Below are 25828 nucleotides of genomic sequence, written 5' to 3'. Positions count from 1 at the left end.
GGACGAAAGTGAGTGTCTACAATCAAAAAGGACACCATCGACCCATGTATACAACATCATGAAATAAATAAAATACCTATTGGTCAACCACATTCTGCTCCTCATCAGCGTTATCTTCCTCTTTGGCTTGATTGCCCTCAGTCTCAAGGCGAGTCTCATCTTTATCAATGGCTGCAATTCCTTCTCTCTACATAGGGCCATCAAGGTTTGGTGTGGCTCCCTCAGGAACCTCACCAAATGGCATGAAAGCTTCTTCATAGAAGTCTTGCCCTATGTCAAACTCAAAGTCTTCTAGTAGATGACAAAAAAACTTTTCTTGTTGAATGGTTTGATTGAACCTAGCCTCATGTCGTGCCATGACCTTACTCTTTGCATATTCTTTGAAGCTGGCCAAATTGGCCTTAATGTAGTTGACTTCTTTTATGTTCCTTCTCCTTTATTTAGTTAGCATGCAAATGTCCAACTTCATCGTGTCATTCTCATATTGAAGCCTATTGAGCATAACTGCAAAAATTTCTTATTCTCATCTACAATCTTAACAATTTCTTACACGGCCTCAATTGTGGCTGTCTTGGCATCTTCAAGATTATTCTTCATGCTCACCAACTCCCCGACAGGTTCCATCACGAAGAATCTAGAAGAATCTAGAAGTGTTGTTGTTTCATCTTCTTCACCTTCTCAGCCTGCACTCTATCTTCTTTCCTCTTGTGATGACCACTTTGGTGGGAGTCTTTATCCTTATGGCCCTTCTTCTCCTTATATTTTGCGGCTCAACTTGGGAGGCATACATCAATCAATCACTAGCCTCGGCACTATGATTGTCCCTTACTCCCTCCCTTGTAAAATCCTAGATTGACGAGCCTATTAGGTTCGGCTAGAGAGCAAGTTCAGGATATTCAACTCGTCTCCACCACTAGTCACCATTATCCCTGTAAAAACAACCAAGTCAACATCGATAGAATTTTTACCTCTGGGAAGCAATAGGAACAATATCTTACTAAGTGATTTTCAAGCTTAGGTGATTCAATCATGTTAATTAAATGCTTAGTAGGCAAGCGCCTTGTAAGGTGTAATAACAAGTCCAGCCCGACATGTTCTTTGGTTGAAAGATCTTCTCTCGGTAAGGTGTCATAAAGTCGAGGGACACAAGTTCAATAAAAAGGAAATTAACTTTTCTCATCCCTGTCACAAAAAAACGCCTATCTTTCATCCTAATGGTTATTCTAAAAAAAACCACCCTTGATGTTTTTGTAAGAAGAAGTATAACTATCCAATAGTTGTTGTTCTGAGACCTTGATCAACGAGAACTCCTTTACCAAATCGACTGGTTAAGTATAGTAAAAATGTAAAAATAATGACGGCATTGACACTATGTTTAAGCACAGACAAAAATGGTTGAATGCTTGTAATTGGGCCCAATTTTTAGCATGTAGTTGAGTTGGCGCCACGTTCAACATTCTCAAAACCACCATCGTGAAGTCATCAAACGACAACTTCACTTTTAGGTCTTGAAACAGATAATCATAAACAAAAAAAAATCCATGTTAGCTTCATGTTTCCTTAAAAAGACGTAATTGAGATACGATGATGCATTGTTTTGGTAAGCAATAGTGCTTATCAGGTAGGGAACCTCTGAATCATCAAAAGTCAAGCATTTGGTGCACTCCAAGAAGTTGGCAATCATCCAGGTATCTCGATATCATGATAAATAGGTTGCCATTTCCCATTAACCCAAGTAAATCTAGGTATCACAACTGGTCCATATTGCTTTTGATTGGGCACTCGCTTATGCATTGGCCGACTTACCGAACCACTAATCGAAGGCTTCCTCAGACTATCTTCCCCACCCCTTAGACCCACTGTGCCCTTACTCTCAATGGAAATCACTTCTAGATCACTTCCAATCAACTGCCCTTCCCCCCTCCCCGTTTGTTGTACCACTCAATGATGCAAAGAATGACGATAATAGTTTAGAAAACTCAGATGACAGACTTAATAGAGATAACCCTACCAAAGACTCTCGAATCGAAGCATGATCAGACCCTTCAACCATAATAAATAAATGTATACATATCGATTGAACCCTAAAACACTCGGCTCAATAAACATAGTATGATCACTCAGATTTAGACAACAATACTAATGGTGAAAGTGGACTCCACCACTCACACAAACATATAGTATTTCTACAAGAGAAGGCAAGATGAAATCCCTTATTGTAACTATTAGATCTAAGTGATCCAATGATGCAAATCACATGACTCTTCATCTCAACCGTCTCGAGAAATGTAACTAACGTAGTAGTTACTAATGATGTGTCCCTGTAGACACCCAATTTCGTTCGGGGGCATGCAAACAACAAGACAGGACTTTAGAAGGTCCAAAAGCCCAAATAAGCTAATTTTAGAAGACTGGAACGGGCTGTTCCCAAAACCGGAACGGGCCGTTCCCAATTTGGAACGGGCCGTTCCGAGTTCCTAAAAGGGCCGAAAACCCTAATTTAAAACGGGTTGTTCCTAAATTGGAACGGGTCTTTCCAAGATTGGAACGCGCTGTTCCAAGATTGGAACGCGCTGTTCCAAGATTGGAACAGGCCGTTCCAAACTCTTCAAAAGAGGGCTAAAACTTTAACTGGAACGGGCCGTTCCAAGTTACAAAAAGAGCTTAAAGATACTAGTTTTGAACGCCCGTTCCAGTCTACCAAAGGATGTGTTAATTTTATCTCCGGAACGGGGCGTTCCAATTTCAGAACGGGCCGTTCCAGTTACAAAATTTACACGTAACGACCATATCCAGAACGGGCCGTTCTAATTTTGGAACGGGCCGTTCTGGACCCTTTTTGAAGTCTATAAATAGACTGCTTGGGCTCATTTCTTAAGGGGTTCAAAAATTTTGTCCAGACTCCTTAGAATACGAAATTTCTCTCTTTTTCTCTCTTTTTCTCTCTCTTGTATTTCTTGAGATTTTGTGAGTCATTGTAGTGTGAAAGATTGCCACAAAGCACCTAGAATCTCCATATCGAAAGATTTAACAAAGCTTGATACGAGGTATTTCAATTAAATCTTCTTCTCTATCTTTTTTTCTTATTTTTGATAAATATTGTTATAATAAACGCAATCATGTAGATATTTCAAAGTCAATTGTTTAATTTAAATTTCAAGCATATAAATAATAATTCATAAAAGGGGATCTAATATCTAATTTATTATTTCTTATTACATTAACTTCATCATAGGGTACCGATTGAGGGCGATGTAGGGGTGCTTAACACTTTCCCTACACGTAACCGACTCCCGAACCCAATTATGGTTATCAAGGCCATTATTTGATTTTTAAAAACCTTTTCTTTTTCCAATATTTTGAGTAAAATATTGGTGGCGACTCCATGAACCTATTTTCAAAACCATTAATTAAGGATTAGTCTGGTATCTGGGCATTCCTTGATTAATGAGACTTTTAAAAGGTTGTCTAAACCATAGGTCGCAAGATTGGAAAAATTCGGGTTGGAAAGATGGCAACTCCACTAGGGACGTTTTAAGAGGGTCAGACCCATTTAATTGATGAAGTTAATAAAATAAAAATAATAATTTAAATATTTTTTCCTTTTTCTTTGTTTTCTTTATCTGTTTGGGTTTAATATCTGTTTGTTTGTTTAAATTCTGCATCTGTTTGAATAAAATTGTACAAAATCCTTTGCACACAACAGTTCCCCCTACACCCGGGGGCATGAGGGTAATAAACATAGGGAGTGGTTGACGTACGAATGGCCCAAGTTTGGCCTTGGAGCCTGCGAGCCTTGTCGGAAATCACACTCAATGTGATAACCGGTTACTCTAACCCGAAATACTGCGACAAACCTTAGAGTTTGCCAGGTGATGGCGATCGAGATACTGGGTCCCTATAATGGGGGCACCTTGGGGGCCTTAAGACTAGTGAGATTAGAACTATCCTATACAATGCACTTTTCTTGCAAGGACCACAAACCAAAGATTTAAACGTGACTGTTCGTGGGTGTACATTTGTTTGAGCATATGTGTGTTGCATTTGTTCGTGTTTATTTATTTCAAATGGATAAGAATTACAAAAAAAATAGATATTAATAAAAAAAATATGATAAAATTTTTAACTCCCTTTTGTATACCCTAACTCTAAAGCATCATATAGGGTTTTTTATTTCAAAAAAAAAACACAAAAAAAAACAAAAAAAAAATAGCAAAAAAAAATCATCATGCATCATAACCCTTAGTCAAAAACATGATAAAATTTAGGTAGAAAACAAATATCATGCATATTTTAATTTAGCATATACATTCATTAAAAATGGAAGACAAATAGCATGCAAAGATTTTTGATAAAGGAGAACATTCTAAAGTACAAGAATCGTGTGTCCTTATACTAAGGAGGCCTACTAGACTTTGAACTCTCGTCATCCTTTCAAAAGAAGGCAAATTCTACATCTTCTCAAACTTCTTCCAATCTAGAAAGATGTCATTCCTCAATTCAAATAGGAGATTATTTGAAATTTCAAAAAGGAGGCACGCAAATAAAAAAAAAAGAAATTGAAGCAAAAAAAAAAAGAGAGAAAAAGAATTTGCTTCAAAAGAACATAATTTGATAATAAGCACCCTTACACCTCCAATTCATTATCAAATCACTCCAAACCACATCTTTCTTCTCTGACTCATCAAACTCGTCAATAAAGATGAAAATTTTGGTAATCACCAAAATAGTGGGGAACCCGAAGATCCTATTGACGGTTACTTCTGATGGGAATAACAAGAAGAGAATCTGAGAAGAAACGAAGATTAATTGCAAATCAATGAACGAGCAAGCATGTCTATAGGGATATCATTCAAGCATGAGCTTTTGTAGCCTGCAACAACATCATCAAAGTGCACCGAAAGATCTTGTACAAAGAGTGTTCTCTAAACAAACAAATCAATGAGAATGATATTTGTTGAATTTCTCAATCATCTTTGCATCCTATTTTGCACTTCATATAGATAACATGTCTTCCCGGCAAATAATAAATAAGAACAAAAAGGGAAACCTAACCTGTGCATGTTAATCGAATAATGAGATCACTGGTAATCAAGTGCAAATTTGATACATCAAATTGGAAGCACTTAAAAAAACCAGTAATTACGCAAGAAGACTAGGGGGCATAACACCCCCAAATTGATGATTCAAACATTGAGAGTTCCCCATGCGAAAATAACAACTGTTGGGATAAGAGGAATGATCAAGAATGGATGAATCCTTGCTTCTAGGGAATTACAAGACAAAACCCAATTGAAGAATAAAAGACATTGCACGACAAAAAACCCGCTAGGATAAAAACCCGTAAAGGGCGTCCTAGGCAAAAATTAGGGTAAAGAAAAAGTATGAAAATCCCGATAGGATACATCCTACGCAAAAGTCAGGGATATATATATAAAAAAAAGCAATGTTTGCTCGAGTTAAAAACTGAAAGGCGGCTTGAGTATTCCCTTTAGAAAGCAAGAATTCATAAAGGTTTCTCTCCGAAGTTGAAACACCCACATTCAATCAAGTGGGAATGCGTTCCTAACGTAGTTCAACCAATCGTCAACCATGCCTCTCTAGGGGGCAACCTTGGTTAATCTCTCTGTGTACGAATCACGAACTCGGGGCATGCCCGGGCCTCCGAGCTTTGCTAAAGGGGCACGTGTAAATTGGAAGTACTGTTTTAAATGCCATAACATTCTTTCATTTCTCTTCTCCCTTTAAAATATTCACTCTAGGCCTCATCCATTAACCCTTAATAAACAAGATCTATTTACGACAAAGATGTTACTCAATAATAGCATGGAAAGGATAATAAAGGAACAATCAAGAATCCAAACATGACTGGGTTTAATAAAATAGGGTATCCCATACCTCACGAGCGCTGCAAAAAATGAAGGCCCGACAGGAAACCCACTAAGGGGGCTGCGCAAAAGTTAGGGCAAGATCTACTAGGCAACCCACAAGCAAAATTGGGTAACCTAGGCAAAAGTAAGGATCAAAAGAAAAATGTCTGCTAGGAAACACATCCCAAGTGACCTAGGCAAAAGTTAGGACATTAAAGCAGCAACTTGAGTTGAAAATTGAAAGGCAACTCAGGGTAACCATTCAATCAAAGCGCGACCCCAAGTCATCACTCCACTTTCCAAAAGGCTAAAAAACAATGATAGCTTCTTTGTAACAAATATGCCTTGTTTAATAGCCATAAACACTAAAGCCCACCTTGGCCAGCCATTCTTCTAAAAATCCTTTTTGAAAAAAAAAATCCCTTCTAAACAACCTTTTGAAAAAATACAACCATCCTTTTTTCTTTCTTTTCTCTTGACCCTTATGGCATTAAAATGGTACCGAAAATATACATGGAGAATGCACAATGAATACTCACAGAGGAAAGATCGAGATGTCCCCAAACAGAGCAGGGAGACGCTTGACTACACATCAACTGGATAATCAATGAGCCACTAAAAGCTTGGGTTCAAAGGAACATATCCCTACAATAATAAAAAATGACATGGATAAAAAGGAATCGTCATCATTAACCTTAATGCGTACAGGTTAATTTCCCGACATAAAAAAAATGAATTGCATCTTTAGGAACAAACACATGAGCATAAACTGCATCGCATGCATATGAGTTAGGGGCATATGGAAGGGCATTACACAAAAAATAAATAAAAGAATCATTCCTGTCTTGCATTTTCATTGCATCCATGCATCCATGCATGCTACTTGCTATGGTTCAGAAGAAGTCATTAGGACAAAGCACTCGTAAAATCTCAATAGCCAAGCATGAGTCGAAGCGGTGTCAAATGGCAACCCCAAGTGATTCTATGTGTCCACTAAGCAAAGACATATCAATAGTGGAATAGAATGGAATCGACCAAATAAGCAAGCCTATAAGCAGGAAGAGGCCATCACGCCTTACTTCCTTACCAAATGAAGGATGATCCAAGAGAATGCCAAGACTAGGAATGTTTTCCTTACCAAAGCCAGGAGTGGCTTCCAAAATAATACTCATCAATAAAGATTGAGCAAATAACATCATCATGGGATGGGATCCCTCCACCAATGATGACAATAAAAGATAAAATAGAAAAAGGCAAGCTTCATACATGTTGAAAAAGCCAAAGCTAAGCAAAATAAAGTTTAGAAAATATTTCTACCACAAGATCAGCGCCTGGAGAGGCATCACAATACTCCTATAGCAAGGACAACACTAGAATCCCTATCATCCATCTATCCCTGCCCACCAACATAGGGGCACATCAAACATCTCCTGCCCATCCACTTAGGGGCAGTCTTTCATCCCACAACACCCACAAGAAGACATCAAGTGCAAGATCGGAAAGGGTTGCTAGATCCCCAAAACTAGTACACGATCGGTAAGAGTTGCTAGATCCCTAAAACTAGTACAAGATCGGTAAGGGTTGCTAGATCCCCAAAACTAGTGCAAGATCAGAAAGGGTTTCTAGATCCCCAAAACTAGTACAAGATCGGTAAGGGTTGCTAGATCCCTAAAACTAGTACAAGATCGGTAAGGGTTGTTAGATCCCCAAAACTAGTACCAGATTAGAAAAGGTTACTAGATCCTCAAAACTAGTACAAGATCGGTAAGGATTGCTAGATCCCCAAAACTAGTACAAGATCAGAAAGGATTGCTAGATCCCCAAAACTAGTACAAGATCAGTAAGGGTTGCTAGATCCCTAAAATTAGTACAAGATCGGTAAGGGTTGTTAGATCCCCAAAACTAGTACAAGATCGGTAAGGGTTGCTAGATCCCTAAAACTAGTACAAGATTGGTAAGGGTTGCTAGATCCCTAAAACTAGTACAAGATCGGTAAGGGTTGCTAGATCCCTAAAACTAGTACAAGATCGGTAAGGGTTGCTAGATCCCTAAAACTAGTACAAGATCGGTAAGGGTTGCTAGACCCCAAAACTAGCAATGGGCCGGCTGAAGCCCTAAATATCAGTCCAGCTTGGAGAGGCTGAGCTCAGAATATACTCCCTCTTTAACAAGCCACAAATAAAGAAACACATTACCATGAGACAAGCAGAAGTAGTAGGAAGCATCTACATCAAGACTAGAAGCCTAGATGTTTTGGTTTACCATCCTTATCACCCGACGGAGCATATAAACCAACACTCAGTTGCTCTTAGGGACAAGGATACAGGTAAACACCATCTACCCGAAAGAAATGGTGTGGGGGCATCTACACTGCTGAAGTAAAGGAGAAGATTCAGACATAGCAAGCGACATAGGGCATTCACATGGATCTTGAAGTCTAGATGTTTCGGTTCACCATCCTTGACACCCAATAGAGCATACAATCCAACACTTAGTTGCTCCAAGAGGCAAGGATATAGGGAACACCGTCTACCCAAAGGAAACAACGTGAAGGTATCTATTGTCAAAACAATAGTGAAGATCCGAATTTTTACCTCACTATCATAAGAGAAATAATGGAGCTTCTACTCGAAGACTGAAGATCAGGTGTACAGTTTGTCAGCCTTGTTACCCAATAGAGTACGCAACTGCTCTAAAGGGTGAGGATACAAGCAAATACACCTATCCAAGGGAAGCAACGTAGAAGCATCAACACAGAGATGAGAAGAAGACCCGAACGAAATGTCTACGTCTTTACTTGCCTTTGGAAAAGCAACACAGCTATTCCAAAGGACAAGTAAAGAGGGGCAACTGTAGACACCCAATTTCGTCCGGGGGCATGCAACCAACAAGACAGGACTTTAGAAGGCCCAAAAGCCCAAATAAGCTAATTTTAGAAGACTGGAACGGGCTGTTTCTAAAACCGGAACAGGCCGTTCCCAATTTGTAACGGTCCGTTCCGAGTTCCTAAAAGGGCCAAAAACCCTAATTTGGAACGGGCTGTTCCTAAATTGGAACGGGCCGTTCCAAGATTGGAACGCGCCGTTCCAAGATTGGAACGCGCCGTTCCAATCTTCAAAAGAGGGCTAAAACTTTAACTGGAACGGGCCGTTCCCAAACTGGAACGGGCCGTTCCAAGTTACAAAAAGAGCCTAAAGATACTTGTTTGGAACGCCCGTTCTAGTCTACCAAAGGATGTGTTAATTTTATCTCCGGAACGGGGCGTTCCAATTTCAGAACAGACCGTTCCAGTTACAAAATTTACACGTAACGGCCATATCCAGAACGGGCCGTTCCGATTTTGGAACGGGCCGTTCTGGACCCTTTCTAAAGTCTATAAATAGACTGCTTGGGCTCATTTCTCAAGGGGTCCAAAAATTTCGTCCAGACTCCTTAGAATACGAAATTTCTCTCTCTTTCTCTTTTTTTCTCTCTCTTGTATTTCTTGATATTTTGTGAGTCATTGTGGTGTGAAAGGTTGCCACAAAGCACCTAGACTCCATATCGAAAGATTTAACAAAGCTTGATACGAGGTATTTCAATTAAATCTTCTTCTCTCTCGTTTTTTCTTATTTTTGATAAATATTGTTATAATAAACGCAATCATGTAGATATTTCAAAGTCAATTGTTTAATTTAAATTTCAAGCATGTAAATAATAATTCATAAAAGGGGATCTAATATCTAATTTATTATTTCTTATTATATTAACTTCATCATAGGGTACCGATTGAGGGCGCTGTAGGGGTGCTTAACACCTTCCCTACATGTAACCGACTCTCGAACCCAATTATGGTTATCAAGGCCATTATTGGATTTTTAAAAAACCTTTTCTTTTTCCAATATTTTGAGTAAAATATTAGTGGCGACTCCATGAACCTATTTTCAAAACCATTAATTAAGGGTTAGTCTGGTGTCCGGACATTCCTTGATTAATGAGACTTTTAAAAGGATGTCTAAACCGTAGGTCGCGAGATCGGGAAATTTCGGATTGCGACAGTCCCTTAACAAACCCTACTTCTTATTTCTACCCTTATTCAATTTTTCTCTCTCTAAGGTTGGGAGACATGTATATCAGTAGGCCATTCGACCACCAAAAATCCGCAAATTTAAGACCTTGTCGACACTCTTGATAACTAAAGAATCCCATGAGGATGCAATTACCCATTTCGGCACCATTAGTAGCCAAAGCGATCATATGAATAAAACCTTAACCACACCTTTCAAATTCATTGGTAGTTAAAGGGATTACTCAAACAAGTTCAACTTCTTAGGACCCTCGGCACTTGAAGAGTTCACACAAAAAAATTCAATCCCCTCGGCACCCTCAACAATCGAAGGATTCACACAAACAAGTTCAACCCCTTTAGCACCCTCGACAACTGAAGGGTTCACATAAACAAGTTCAACCCCCTTAGAACCTTTGGTAGCCCAAGGGTTCACACAAACAAGTTTTGTTCGTCAATGGGCGATAGGACCAAATGGGACATGGAGACCCGCAACATGAATTATGATGACAAAGGCGACTATGACTTAATCATTGGTATGAAATTAATTATCAATGTATTACCTAATTGATAACCTTAACTTATGGCCCATTGGGATTGAGGTCCATTATGGTCGGTATCAATAGTTTGTATCTCAAGGTAAAAGTCAATGTTCATTATTTGCATTTAATACTTTCATAGGGTAACTTACTTGAGCCTCAAAATGTATTTTGCAGGTGAACCTCCCTCGGCACGGACAAAATATCGAATCATAGAGTAAAAAGGAGTGAAGACATCAGTAAGAGGGAGAGAAGTATTCCTTTACATGTACACTATTAATTATAATACATCGGTTAAACTATAACTATTGTAGTGTAGTGTTTTAATACACTGTTGTGATGCCATTTTGTGTTTGCACTCTCATTTTTTTTTATTGATACAGTTCTTGTTCGTTCTTCCCATTTTTGACCACCTTCGAATTCTCCCTTGCAATGTTTTACTACCCTTTCGTGCTCGTTTTCTTCTTTGTTGCAATCCAATCTTGGTTTGTTCTTCTTTGTTTTCCTCTCATTTGTATGTTGATTGTTATTGATTGTTGTGGGTTGGTTGTTTTCCATTTTTAAAGATTTGCTTTGTGGATGGAGGGGCTACTTTTGTTCGTTTATTTGTATGCATATCATGTGTTTGGTTAAATGTCTTAAAAGACTTGTATTTTTTTTTTTTTTTAATTTAGTTCTTTTATTTTTTGCTCTCCTATATGGGACTTGTGTGGCTAGTTGTTTAGATGTTTTGTGTAATGTATGAGTTACTAAGGTTTTTTTTATAAATTTTTTTTATCCAAAGTAGATAATTATAGTTTTGTTTAGTATATTAATTATTAACTTAGATAATTAGTTTAGGACTTGTATTAGTTAGAAGCCTAAGTTTAGGACATTGATAATTAGTTTAGGACATTATATTAGTTAGTATCCTAAGTTTATACTACTAATTAAAATAAATAATTAGTTTACTACTTCGGTTATATAATCTCACTAAATTAGTTAGATTTGTAGTTTGTTAAGTTTTTTTATAAGTAAAAATTACAACAATAACTAAAATTCAAACCTAAGATCCTATGTATATTATTTCAATCATCACTACTAGATCGATCTTAATAGTTCTTTTATAACTCACTAAACTTGGATTTGCGTATAGCTAGCCTAAGTAAGTTGGTCTTGTTCAAATTTAGACTCGTTTAAACTTGGTTTAAAATTATAAAACGTAGCATTATAAGTTAGGCTATCTTGAAAAGACAAAATTTTCCCAAATCAAAACTCGCATTGCGTACGTTGTTTTGAACTTGAATTAATATATCATTCACAGCTAGATAATGTGAATCACATGGTCAACCGATGCACAAATCATGTAGGGTTGGGGATGAATAAGTGTCCAATTCATACTACAACTAGAAGATGCAACTTGATAATTTATGAATCTAAATTCTTGCAAGGAAATTTAGTCATCGATTTAGGCCACTAGAGCACGATTATGTTTGTTCATATAAAACTCTAAGTCAAAACCAAAAATACATACCACATGGACTTATTTAAATGAATTTGAAGTCAACATTTTACACTGAAACGTATCATGTATGATATTTATGTGAAATAAATAAAATTAAAATTGTTGTATCCTAATATGTATATATTGTGTCTTGTGCTTAGCATGGGTTTGGATGAGATTAATAAAGTATAAGAGATTGAAGGACGTATCCCAACCGAAGATAATTTGTCGTATTACTTATTTCCGTGTTCAAATTGGATTTTGGCTGCAAACAATTCTGCTTCAGTTTTCTAGTACGTTGTATCTGAATTGTTTTTGTATCTGTCAGAATTATTTATTTATATGTATATAAACCTTTATTGAGAGAGGTTTGACCTTAATTTAAATTACTGTTATAGTGACGTTTTAAAAAATATTGTTAATTTATTTTGTGACAAATTGTTGTATTTAATTTATGTTTCCAGTGACAATTTTAATGATATTTTTATATATTAATTAATGATTATATTTTTAAAATGTTACGTGATATTTTGTAACTTTTTAATAATGTTTATGAGATTTTGTAAGCTTTATAAAATGATTGATAATTAACTTTAATATAAACGATGTTTCTACTTATATATTTTATGACTCCTCCAAGTCCTTTAAAGTTGGAGATTTTATAATTTAATTACCATCAAATCTATATGAAATATCAAAGTTTATTTATTTTATTTTATATTTATATATATTTTTATGTGTTATTCTTTTATTTAATGTGAGACTATAATTTTGAAAAATAATTAGAAATACAAGAAATATATTTTTTGTGTCATTCTTCTTTTGACGTAATAAGACTTAAATTTGAGAAAAAATTTGAAAAAATAATTGAGACAAAAAAAATGTTACTCTATCTATATATAATAACATCTTTTGGAAAAGAAATGCAATAATTTATTAACTTAATTTATAGTAACATTTTAATATAAATTGATAAATATTGCTTAAAATAGTTAAATACAATAGTGCATGGATTTCAATATAATGTCAAAAGATGTAGCACTCTCTATTGCGCATATCATTACATACAAATAATTAAAAATGAATAGAAAAGTTTTTCACAAATAAAATTCAACCTGTTCAATACAGAAGGTATCACATTTTTAACAAAATAAAATCAACTGAAATCTCTAATTAAGTCCCAATGTCACATTCTATCAGAGCATAACCTTTTTATGAGGACTAAGCTTCATCACCAATATCCTCAACATCATGCTAAATATCACCTACAACAACATAAAAGAAGAGCAACACAAAACAAGGGGAGTGAGAAACATCTCACTTTGTTTCACAACGTAAGATGTAGCTGGGCAGTCAAACACAAACAGGATATATCAACATAACAGAAACATATTGATCATATAACATATTCCATTCACTCACGATGTAACAACTAAATACCACATAGCATTAAGATGCATTATGCAATGGACACGGACTTCATGTTATCCTGCATGTGGCGTTAGTAAAAACATCACATATCTCAGTTGTGCATTGTCGCTTGTAATACACATAGAGTAGCCTATGAGTTCATGTTGGATCACACCTTCAATGCACTTTCACTAGGATGATATACTACCAAGGTCTAGTTGGGATATATAGCTAAGTCGTGCAAGATACATCTCATGCACACAAGGGCGAGACTAGGACTTCCAAACCAAGATATCCCCAATGACTAATCCCCAAGCTTTTACACAAGGGGTGTTGAGATTGGGGGAGCCTGAGATTGATGAGATCACCTCTGAAGATTAAGAGTTTTGATGATAACAAATGTGTAGAACAAAGCTGACCAGGACATCAACAACTTAGAAGTCAAAAACAAAGTCAAAGGAAAAATGCTATGTAATAGGAGTAGTTTATAGTTTATAAAATTGCTTTGTTTGAGTTTATCTTTTGTTTCTGCTTTGTGCTTTGGCTAAATCTATATCTAATCTGATTAGGGAGTGTATGATGATGAGTTTAAAAGTTTAAGAAGTTATTTTGAGACTTAAAACAAAGTTTTGAAAACTAACTCAAAATAATCGATTATCATTAAATATAATCGATTATTCCAGCAACAGGCAAAAAGGGATGCCTTGCTGCAATAATCGATTATTTGTGAAATAATCGATTATCCCAGAAATGACTCTCTAGAATAATCGATTATCCAGCAAAATAATCGATTAAATTGTTCTTGGTTGGTTTCTAGAAAACCTGAAGAACAAAATAATCGATTATTCTTTAAAATAATCGATTATCTGGTTCTAAAAAACTTATAAATAGTCTGATCATTTTGAAACTTCAGAACAGAGTTAGAATTGAGAATCAAAATTAGAAAAACGTGTTTGTGAAGTCTTTGTGACATTCTTGGGAGTTTTCTTTGTGAAACCAAGAAGGAAAAAACATTTTTGAAAAGCTTTGAGAAAAGATCATCATCATCACATTCTTGAAAGGAAAGAGATTAAGATTTGCTTCTGAATTCCAGGTGAATTCGTTCCTTAATTCTTTGTGAATACTTGTAAATCTTGAGTAGGTTTCTCAAGTGGTAACTTGTAGTGGGTTTCTACAAGGGGTGCTTTCTTGAGGTCAAGAAAATGGTTATCTTGAATGTAGGAGTATATGCATGTGTGGTATGCTTGTAAACCTTCTTCATTAAGATAGTGGAACAAATCTTGATCAGGTTATAATTGAGGACTGGATGTAGGTCACATGTGGAGTGGCTGAACCAGGATAAAAGACTTGTGCAATCTTTTCTTACCCTTATCTTTTACTTTGTGTAATATCTTGATTGTGTATTGAAAAGATTGTTCTTGATTAACATGGTTGCATGAGTAATATTGATTTGAACTGAGTATTACATATTGTTCTATTGGTTAATCAAGAAAGCATATAGGTTTCATTCTTTAATAACAAGTCTTTAAGAAACTTCATTGAAAATTCAATTTTAGAAAAGTTTAATTGAAATAAAGATCCTAAATACTCTGAAAATTTTTAAAGTGTCATAGAATCCAATTCACCCCCCCTCTTGGATTGAGCCATTCTTTTCTAACAATTGGTATCTAGAGCAAGGTTCTTGAGAGTTATTCAAGATTTCAAAAATGGCCAATAGCAACCTACCCTATGGTGAGGGTGTGTCTATACATAGACCTCCTATTTTCAATGGTGAAAACTATGTCTACTGGAAAATTAAGATGAGAATTTTCATTGAAGCAATTGACATTGCTGTGTGGGATGCAATTGAAAATGGACCCTATATCCCATGACAAAAGATGATGATGAGAAGAGAGAAAAACATTGGAGTGAGTGGAGTGATGATGAAAAGAAAAGAGCCCAATATGACTATAGAGCCAAAAACATTATTACATCTGCATTGTCTATTGATGAGTTTTTTAGAATATCACAATGCAAATCTGCTAAAGAAATGTGGGATACTTTGCAAGTCACTCATGAAGGAACAAGTGATGTAAAGAGATCTAGAAAGCACACTCTCATAAGAGAATATGAATTGTTTAGAATGAACAATGGTGAATCTATTTCTGACTTTCAAAAGAGATTTACACACTTGATAAATCACCTTGTTGACCTTGGCAGGAAATTTGAAAAAGAAGAGCTAAATTTGAAAGTGCTGCAATGCTTGGACAGATCATGGCAAGCAAAGGTAACAACCATAGAAGAATCAAAGGATTTGACCTCTTTGACCCTTGCTACTCTCTTTGGGAAGCTAAGAGAGCATGAGCAAAAGTTGCACATATTTGAAGAAAATGAACAGCAGGACCAGAAGGGCAAAGGAGTTTCACTAAAGGCCTTGAAAAGTGCCAAAGGCAAAGAGGTGTGTGAAGAATCAAGCTCCGATGATTCTGAAACTGAGAACTTGAACTTGCTGGTGAAGAAGTTCAGAAAATTCTTAAGGAAAAAGAAGAATTCCCTTTACAAGTTCAATAAAAAGATCATCATCATCACATTCTTGAAAGGAAAGAGATTAAGATTTGCTTTTGAATTCCAGGTGAATTCGTTCCTTAATTCTTTGTGAATACTTGTAAATCTTGAGTAGGTTTCTCAAGTGGTAAGGAATTCTTGTAGTGGGTTTCTACAAGGGGTGCTTTCTTGAGGTCAAGAAAGTGGTTATCTTGAATGTAGGAGTATATGCATGTGTGGTATGCTTGTAAACCTTCTTCATTAAGATAGTGGAACAAATCTTGATCAGGTTATGATTGAGGACTGGATGTAGGTCACATGTGGAGTGGCTGAACCAGGATAAAAGACTTGTGCAATCTTTTCTTACCCTTATCTTTTACTTTGTGTAATATCTTGATTTTGTATTGAAAAGATTGTTCTTGATTAACATGTTTGCATGAGTAATATTGATTTGAACAGAGTATTACATATTGTTCTATTGGTTAATCAAGAAAGCATATAGGTTTCATTCTTCAATAACAAGTCTTTAAGAAACTTCATTGAAAATTCATTTTTAGAAAAGTTTAATTGAAATAAAGATCCTAAATACTCTGAAAATTTTTAAAGTGTCATAGAATCCAATTCACCCCCCTCTTGGATTGAGCCATTCTTTTCTAACAAGGGGGCCTTCCCTGACGGTATATTCTATATCATACTCTTAAAATGCACTTTATGCATAGCAACTCACATGATCTCACTAATTCACATATCACAAGTCTTATCATATCATATTATCACATCATTTCACTATCAAGTGATCTCAATATGGCAATCAACAATTCAACTATATCAATTAAATGTTAGTAGTCAATTGCATAAGGAATTACATTGCTATAACTCATACATAGCTCATAAGCATATCTATAGCATACTCACATTCCACAACTAGTTATCAATATTAACTAGTACAATGATTACACATGTTTATGGTTTAAACATAGCAATTGCACAACATCATCTAATATACCTCTGGAAGGTTGATGGGGTTTAAGGTTTAGGGTTTAGTACAATGATTACATATGTTTGGCTCCTTAGATCTTTGCTTTATTTGACTTGCTTGTATTGATGGGGTTGATGTGCGTATTGGATATTTGTGGTGAGTATCTTCTTTTTTTTAGCTTCGACTTTTTCTGTGTAGAAGCTTTGCCTTTTTCCTCTATTTGCCATTTTCTGACTTTTCTATCTTTTCTTTGTTTATTATACAGATAATAAATGCATGCTTTGCTGGGAAATTTAAATTTTGTTCGTTGATTCTTTAGCTAATTCACCCTAGATATATTAAAAAAGTCTTGTATGATATGTGTGTCATGCATATGCAGTGTGCACTTATACATTTCATTATCTGTCATCTCTAGAAGGTGACTTTTCATTTCTCTTTCATCTGCCATGTGGAGCGATTTTTTTTTCCGAGCACTATAGTGCATTCTGTCAGGGGCTCATAAGGGATTTTTTTCTTATTTATTTCTTTTTTTCTTCATTCGAAATTGTTTGACTTTCATTTAATCATTAATAGAACACGTCATTTTAGCAGGGTCAAGTAGAAATTGAAAAGAAAGAATGTCTTTATTTAAATCAAAAGCTTTAAAGAAAGGATTATAAAAGGAATTTAGTAAGATGGGCTGTTTGAGGTAGGTTGGCGTTTAGGCGTAAGCAAACATATCCCTCAGAAAACAAAAGTAATCATTCTCCTAGTTGTCTCGTATCGAATATTTTGCTCTAGATGGATTCATCGGAGGGCTTAGGTTCTTTGATAGGGTATCCAAATTGCCTTTTGATTTTGAATCTGGGTATTCATCGCTTGCCTTTTGTATTATCCTTGATTTTTCTTAGGACGTATCCCAACGGGATTGATTTTACATATATATATATATATATATATTTATTTTATTTATATTTTTATTTTTTGCCATTTTGATGAGGAATTCTTTCTTATTCTCCTCTTGCCCTCAGCTAATTTTTGGTTTTCCTCTTGATGAGGTTGGATTATTCGACCTTCTGGTCTAGTAATTCTTACATATCTGAGGAGAGATCCATCTCGAGTTCGAGTGATGCATTGTGGACGTTCAGATTTTGCTTAATTTCATTCTCGTCAGTCATGTTTGCTTTTTGGGTTTCATTTTTGGATTTTAAAGTTTTAATATATGAGAAGAGCGAGAAAAGAATAAGAAAAGAGGATTTTTGCAAGAATGACGTGCTTATTGTTGATTAAAGAAAACTTTACAAGCTCCTTTATTATGGGAACCCACAACTTTCGGCGGAAGTCGTGGGTAGAAAGAAAACAAGTCCTACTGGAACCCCTACTCTAGTAACCTTTCAACTTCCTACTCCAAGGTCACTCCTCGTCATGCTTGTGCAACGGATACTTGTCGATGTTAGGTGTGTTGGTGTCAAATTTCAACCACCCAGTGTCTATAAGTCCTTGCACACAAAATTGTAGGGCCTTGCATTGCTCCGCGAAGTGTCCCAGAGAGTCGGAGTGATAGTCACACCTTTCCTCAGGTTTGTACCACGGTGGGTAAGGAGGGTCCATCTTCTTCCTTGGAGGAAGTCGGACTAACATTGAAGCCTCTAGGAGTTGGGGCAGTAACTCTACGTATGTGGTGGGGATTTTGTCTACTACCTTGTTGTAACATCCCAAATTTTCTACAAATATAATTGTTTAATTATTATTTATTTTTATATTTATTGGGATTATTTTCTTATAATTATTTTAATTAATTAAATGGGTTTTATAGAATATTTTAGAGATTTTTAATAATTATGAGTATTTTAATTAAATAATAAATATTTATGAAAATTATTTTGTATAATATTTATTAGAGAACTATGTATTCTTATGATATTTTGTTATGATAAGTATTTGGAGAAAATTATGTGTTCTATTGTAATTATGTATATATTTTTAATTATAATTGTGTTGGAAGAAATAGATATATTTTATATATTATGTATTTGTTAATTATTAAATATTGTATTTTATTATAATTATTTGGATTGGAAGAAATATGTTTATTAAATATATTATTTAATTATAAGTTTTAATATTTGAGGGAAAGAAAAAGATAATCATGGTTAAAGTATTTTTACTAAAGGGTCAAAGGGAGGTTAAGTTTTTAAAAGAGAGAAAATATCTCAAATTTTAGGTTTTCACTTTTCACGTACGCACTTCAGAGCTTGGAGAACCTGAAGGAGGAGAAAACCACCCTGGAGTTGATCGTTCATCTTATTCTACTCAACAAGGTAAGGGGGAGTGAAAAACAAATAAGTTTTAAGCCATGTTTGAAGGTGCTAATGGTGTGAGAACTGCCTTATTATTATGTTAATGCAAGTGATGTGTTTCCTATGAGCATGATGAGGATGGGAATCTCTTATATGTGACGTTGTGACTATGAGTATAAGAAATGTGAAATGTGAACAAGTGACATGAGACCTGATATGACAAGTGAAATGTTGAGTCCATGAGTTTGTGAATGTGTGACGTGCATCATATGCATTTATGTGACGGGGTACGATATGGAGTACACCGTTAGGGAAGACCCTCTACGTGTAAAACATCTTGGAGAAGTCCTAGGGGATAACGCGGTTTAGAAGGCCCAGTTATGCCTATTTGTGTGCATAGGACGTATCTTGTGTGGCTTCGCTATCCCGACGAGACCCTAGCAGTACATCCTAGCAGTACATCTTTCTAGTTGAGATTGTGTGGTTGAGCCGACATGTACTCCTAGACTACTCTAAGTATGTTGCTTCGGCAGCATTCCATGTGATATGTGATTATGAGACACATGACTAGCGCCACATGCATGCATTTATGACTCGAGTCCATGACATCATTGCATGATAATGTATTTTGTATTTTCCTTATCTTAGGGGAATTATAAAAAAATAAATGAACAATTTGAATAAACAAAATGCAACAAATGTAACCCACGAACAGTCACATCAAAATCCTTGGTCTTTGGTCACTATCAAGAGAAATGCATTGTATAGGATAGTTTTAATCTCACTGGTCTTTACAGGCTCCCAAGGTGCCCCCATTATAGGGACCTAGTATCTCTATTTCCATCACTTGGCAAACTCTAGGGTTTGTCGCAGTATTTCAGGCTAGAGTAATCGGTTATCACCATAAGTGTGATTTCTGACAAGGCTTGTAGGCTGTAAGACCATACTTGGGCCAGTCGTATGTCAACCACTCCCTATGTTTACGTGCTCATGCCCCCAGGTATAGGGTAACTGTTGTGTGCTACGTTTTGTGTATAGATATTAATTCAAACAAATGCGGAATTTAAACAGACAAACAGATATTAAAGTCACACAAATAAAAAAACAAAGTAAAGGGGAAGAAATATTTAAAATATTATTCTTATTTTGCTAATTTCTTCATTTATTTGGGCCTGACCTTCTTTAAACGTCCCTAGTGGAGTCGCCATCTATCGTAACCCAAAAAATTCTGATCTTACGACCAATGCTTTAGACTACCATTTTGAAAAATCCCATTAATTTAGGAATGCCCAAAGACCAGACTAGTCTCTAATTAATGGTTTTGAAAGTAGGTTCATGGAGTCGCCACCAATATTTTACTCAAAAAGCAAAGATGATCAAAAATCCAATAATGGCCTTAATAACCAAAATTGGGTTCGGGGTCGGTTACGTGTAGGGAAGGTATTAAGCACCTCCACAATGCCCTAAATTGGTACCCTATGACAAAGTTAGCATAATAAGAATTAATAATTTAAATATTGATTCCCCTTTATTGATGATTATTTACATACATGAAATTTAAATTACACGATTTACCTTAAGGAATCTACATGATTATTCCTTTTATATAGAATAATATTTATCAAAATGAGGAAATAAGGGAAGGAAAAGAATATTTACTGAAATACCTCTCGATCGAGCTTTATTGAGTCTTCAAATATGGACACTTTTAGGTGCTTTTTGGCTACCCTTCACACTATAGACTACCTCACAAAATCTCAAGAACTATAGTAGGGGAAAGAGAGAATTTTCGAGCTCTATGGGACTTTTTTCATATCATTTTTCCGTTTCGCGAGCAGTGCCCGAGTTTGCTATTTATAAACGTCAGATCTAACCAGAATGACCCATTCTGGTTTCAGAAAAACCCGTTTTGGATCAGTTTGCTAACATTAAAATTTGAATTTGGAATAGTTTGTTTCGATGTCAGAACGACCCGTTCTGGATTTGAATTTAACTCATAACAACTTGTGTTGGAATGGCTCATTTTGGGATTGGAACGACCCGTTCCCAACTAGGGTTTCTAAGCCTTTTTAGTAGTTTGGAATAGCCCGTTTCGGGATACTAAATCACCATTGTTGGGCTTTGGGCCTTCTAACGTCATATCGTATCGTTTCTAGGCTTTCAGGAGCTCTTTTTCTTCATAATAGAAGTCCATTTCTTTGTTTACAGACCCAGACGAAATTAGGTGTCTACAACGCTCTGTTTTATTTTGAATCTGCAAACCCCCCATTTGTGTGTTTATTATGTATTGCGAGAACCTTTGCTTGGCTTGTTGTTCCTTGAGAGACGACCTAGAAGTCACTTCCTAGTACAACAAAAATTGATAGAAAAGAATGGCTCAATCCAAGGGGGGGGTGAATTAGATTCAATGACACTTAAAAAATTTATCAGAGTTTAAGGATCTTTATTTCAATTAAAACTTTTCTAATACTAATTTTCAATGAAGTTAATTGTGTTGAGATTCCTAGAGCAGTGAATCAACTCAGACTTGGAGTATGAGAGTTTTGATGATAACAAAGGAGTTGAAGCTGATCAAGGATACAAACCAGTCAAGAAAGGAAGATATGAAAATCATGATGTGTAATAGGAGTAGCTCATAAGTTCTTATGTGTTATATTATGTTGCATAGTTTATTTTGCATGAGTGTGCTTTGTGCATGAGTTAATTTTAATCTAAATGACGGAGAGTGAGTATGATGATGATTTAAAATACTTGAAAAGATTTTTGAAGTATAAAATTGAGTTTTTGAAAACTAACTCAAAATAATCGATTAGCATTAAGTGTAATCGGTTATTCTAGCAACAGGTGAAAAGAGCCTTGCTGTAATAATCGATTATCTATGAAATAATCGATTATTCCAGGAAGCACTCTCTGGAATAATTGATTATCCTGTAAAATAATCGATTATTCTATTCTTGAGTGATTTCCAGAAATCATGAAGAGCAAAATAATCGATTATGTTTTAAAATAATCGATTATCTGGTTCTGAAATTTTTTATAAATAGCTTGCACACTTTGAAACTTCAGAACAGAGAATGAATTGAGAATCAACGAGAGAAAAACTATATTGTGAAGTCTTTGTGACCTTCTTGGAGTGTTTTCTTTGTTAAACCAAGAAGAAAAACATTTTGTGAAATGCTTTGAAAGAAATCATCATCATCACTACATTCTTGGGAGAGAAAGATTAAGATTTGCTTTTGGAATTCACAATCTGATTTGTTCAGCTTCCAGGTTAATTCGTTCCTTTAATTCCTTATGTAAAGTGTAAGGGAAATCTTAAGTAGGTGTCTCAAGTGGTAAGGAATTCTTGTAGTGGGTTTCTACAAGAAGTGCTTTCTTGGGGGCAAGAAAGTGGTTATCTTGAATGTAGGAGTATATGCAAGTGTGGTATGCTTGTAAACCTTCTTCATTGAGATAGTGGAACAAATCTTAATCAGGTTATGATTGAGGATTGGATGTAGGTCACATGCGGAGTGGATGAACCAGGATAAAATACTTTTGCATTCTTCTCTCTCACTTTTATCTTTTACATTGAGCAAAATCTTGGTTGAGTGTTAAATTGGCTAGTCTTGATTAATATGTTTGTATGCATAACATTGCTTTAAACTAAATCAAAGTATTTCATATTAGTTGTTCTTAACATTGAACTTAATCAAGACTAATCAATAAAACATATAGGACTCATTCCCATTGGCAAGTCTTTCAAGGAACTTCTTTGAGAATTCATATTAGAAAAGTTTAAGTTGAATTAAAGATCCTTAGAACTCTAAACAAATTTTAAGTGTCATAGAATCCAATCCACCCCTCCTCTTGGATTGAGCCATTCTTTTCTAACAATTGGTATCTAGAGCAAGGTTCTTGAGTGTTAATCAAGATTTCAAAAATGGCCAACAACAACCTACTTTATGGTGAGGGTGTGTCTATTCACAGACCTCCTATTTTCAATCGTGAAAACTATGTCTATTGGAAAATTAGGATGAGAATTGTCATTGAAGCAATTGACATTGCTATGTGGGATGCAATTGAAAATGGACCCTATATCCCTATGACCAAAGATGTTGATGGAAAGAGAGAAAAACATTGGAGTGAGTGGAGTGATGATGAGAAAAAGAGTGCTCAATATGACTATAGAGCAAAGAACATAATAACATTTGCATTGTCTATTGATGAGTTGTTTTTTAGAATTTCTCAATGCAAGTCAGTTAAAGAAATGTGGGACACATCACAAGTTACTCATAAAGGAACAAGTGATGTAAAAAGATCTAGAAAGCATACTCTTATAAGAGAATATGAATTGTTGAGAATGAATCATGGTGAATCAATTTCTGATTTTCAAAAACGGTTTACACACTTGATAAATCACCTTGTTTATCATGGCAGGAAATTTGAAGAAGAAGAACTAAATTTCAAAGTTCTACAATGCTTGGATAGATCTTGGCAAGAAAAGTTTACTGCAATAGAAGAATCAAAGGACTTAACTTCATTGACCCATGCAACTCTCTTTGGAAAGCTAAGAGAGCATGACCAAAATCTGCACATTTTTTAAGAAAATGAACAGCAAGACAAAAAGGGAAAAAGTGTGTCTCTAAAAGCCTTAAAATCAGTCAAAGACAAAGAAATATGTGAAGACTCAAGCTCTGAAGATTCTGATTGAGAGAACTTCAACTTGCTGGTGAAGAAGTTCAGAAAATTCCTAAGAAAGAAGAGGAGTTCCCCCTACAAGTTCAACAAGAAGGCCAACAAGAAAGAGGAAGGAAACATATCCTCTTACAATTGTTTTGAATGTGGAAAACCAGGCCACATAAAATCTGAATTCCCCAACCTTCTAAAGAAGCAACAAGAGGAAAAGAAAGGGAAGAAAAATTACAAAGGAAAAAGAGCCTACATAGCTTGGGAAGACAATGACTCAAGCATAACAAGTGATGAATCTGAATTTGAGGAAAACAACTTATGTTTGATGGATGGAGCTGATCAAGACATGATAGTAAGTGATTTTGATCTTGAATCTAATCCGGATTATGATCAACTTCAAGAAGCTTTCATTCAAATTCACAAAGAGGCTGTGAAATTATATGCTTTAAATTCTAAGCTTAAAGTCAAATTGTCATTGTATGAAAATGCTTTAATTAGAGCTGAACAAGAGCTTGGAAATTTGAAAAATGAACATGAAAATCTTCAAACAATTTTAAACTTCAATGAAACTCATTGTGAAACCTCCCCTTCTTCAAAAGTTGATTGTGAAAATTGCAAGGTTTTGGAAAAGGAAAATGATGATTTGAAAAACTCTCTTGCAAAATTTACAAAGGGAAATGCAAATTTGAATATCATTTTGGGAAAGCAAAGACATGCTTTTGATAGAAGTGGACTTGGTTTTAATCAAAGCATGAACATGCCATTAAAATCAAAGGAAAGAGTTTTTGATAGAAAACAATCTTTTAGAAATTTCAAAGGCAATTTCATAAAACAAACTACTTGCTTTTATTGTTGTAAGAAAGGACATACAATGAGGAATTGCTATTCTAAGAAATATGGTGTTCCAAATGGAGAAATGATTTGGATTAAATAGAGTCAAAGGCTGAGAACTAACCATCAAGGACCCTTCACATGGGTACCTAAATCAATTTTTCTGATTTTGTTGTAGGAATGCTTGAGAGCCAAAAGCTTGCTATGGTATCTTGATAGTGGCTGCTCAAGGCATATGACTGGAGATCCTTCAAAATTCTTAAGTCTGAAATTAAAGAATGAAGGATTTGTTACATATGGTGACAACAACAAAGGGAAGATTCTTGGTCATGGAAATATTGGTAACTCTTCCTCCTCAACATTGATTGAAAATGTATTGCTTGTTGAAGGGCTGAAACATAACTTGCTTAGTATAAGCCAACTTAGTGACAAAAGATTTAAAATTGAATTTGATAATACTTGTTGTTTAATCTGTGATAAATTGACAAAAGAAATTAGATACATTGGAAAAAAGAATTGACAACATTTACATGCTAAACTTAGAACATTCAATTACAATTTCTAACACCAAGTGCTTGATAATCAAAGAAGATAATATTTGGCTTTGGCATAGAAGAGCTGCACATATTCACATGGATCACTTGAACAAATTTAGTAGAAAGGAGTTAGTAATTGGATTACCTAAACTCAAGTTCAGCAAGGACAAACTATATGATGCTTGTCAAAAAGGCAAGCAATTGATGGCTAGCTTTAAAAGTAAAAATCTGATTTCAACTTGTAGACCTTTACAATTAATTCACATGGATTTGTTTGGTCCTTCAAGAACCATGAGTCTAGGAGGGAATTACTATGGGCTGGTTATGGTAGATGATTATTCAAGATTCACTTGGGTTATGTTTCTTGCAAATAAAAGTAAAGCTTTCAATGCTTTTAAGAAATTTGCTAAGCTTGTTCAAAATGAGAAAAACACAAATATCACCTCAATTAGAAGTGATCATGGAGGTGAATTCCAAAATGTTTTGTTCCAAAAATTATGTGAAGAACATGGCATTAATCATAATTTTTTAGCACCTAGGACACCTCAACAAAAATGGGGTTGTGGAAAGGAAAAATAGGTCTCTTGAGGAATTAGCTAGGACTATGTTGAATGAGACTAAACTACCTAAATACTTTTGGGCTGATGCAATTAACACAGCAT

The 25828-nt window shown here is 35.3% G+C and overlaps 1 protein-coding gene and 1 long non-coding RNA gene across 2 annotated transcripts in view; both read left to right on the top strand.

The window, feature by feature from the left end:
* Window positions 1-25828, top strand: part of LOC109815502 (protein ZINC INDUCED FACILITATOR-LIKE 1) — an 84481-nt gene that overhangs the window by 25067 nt on the left and 33586 nt on the right. The window lies entirely within an intron of this gene.
* LOC145950942 (uncharacterized) lies at window positions 9893-10856 on the top strand. The gene is made up of 2 exons (XR_014428768.1): window positions 9893-10451; window positions 10632-10856. It is a non-coding gene; the product is annotated as an uncharacterized LOC145950942 (long non-coding RNA).

The sequence above is a fragment of the Cajanus cajan genome, chromosome 8 (genome assembly GCF_000230855.2).
Source record: "Cajanus cajan strain Asha chromosome 8, NIPB_CcT2T_4, whole genome shotgun sequence".
Lineage (NCBI taxonomy): Eukaryota > Viridiplantae > Streptophyta > Magnoliopsida > Fabales > Fabaceae > Cajanus > Cajanus cajan.
The sequence above is the reverse complement of the archived record's forward strand: the minus strand, read 5'-3'. Positions and strand labels throughout refer to the sequence as shown.